The following is a 737-nucleotide window of genomic DNA, read 5'->3' as shown; positions in this document are numbered from 1 at the left end:
TCCTAACCAATGACACCACAAAGCTTCTAATCCACTCCCTGGTCATCTCCCGCCTTGACTACTGCAACTCCCTCCTCATTGGTTTACCTCTAAATAGGCTATCCCCACTTCAGTCCATCATGAACGCTGCGGCCAGGCTCATCCACCACACAAACCGCTCAGCGTCTGCTACACCCCTCTGCCAATCCCTCCATTGGCTGCCACTCAGTCACCGAATTAAATTCAAGATACTAACTATAACTTACAAAGCCATCCACAACCTGGCCCCTAGCTACATCTCTAACCTAGTCACAAAATACCAACCTAATCGTTCTCTTCGCTCCTCCCAAGACCTCCTGCTCTCAAACTCCCTTGTCACCTCATCCCATGCTCGCCTTCAGGACTTCTCCAGAGCCTCCCCCATCCTCTGGAATGCTCTTCCCCAATCCGTCCGATTTTCTCCTACCTTATCCACTTTCAGACGATCCCTGAAAACTCATCTCTTCAGAGAAGCCTATCTGGCCCCCACCTAACAACTGTACATTTATCTTCTCAATCAGCACATCACCCACAGCTATTACCTCTTGTATCTCTTAACCTTCCCTCTTAGATTGTAAGCTCTAAGTGAGCAGGGCCCTCTGATTCCTACTGTATCAAATTGTATTGTATTTGTACTGTCTACCCTCAAGTTGTAAAGCGCTACGTAAACTGTTGGCGCTATATAAATATTGTATAATAATAATAATAATAATAATTTG

This window comes from Aquarana catesbeiana, linkage group LG06 (assembly GCF_042186555.1).
Source record: "Aquarana catesbeiana isolate 2022-GZ linkage group LG06, ASM4218655v1, whole genome shotgun sequence".
Classification (NCBI taxonomy): Eukaryota; Metazoa; Chordata; class Amphibia; order Anura; family Ranidae; genus Aquarana; species Aquarana catesbeiana.
The sequence above is the reverse complement of the archived record's forward strand: the minus strand, read 5'-3'. Positions refer to the sequence as shown.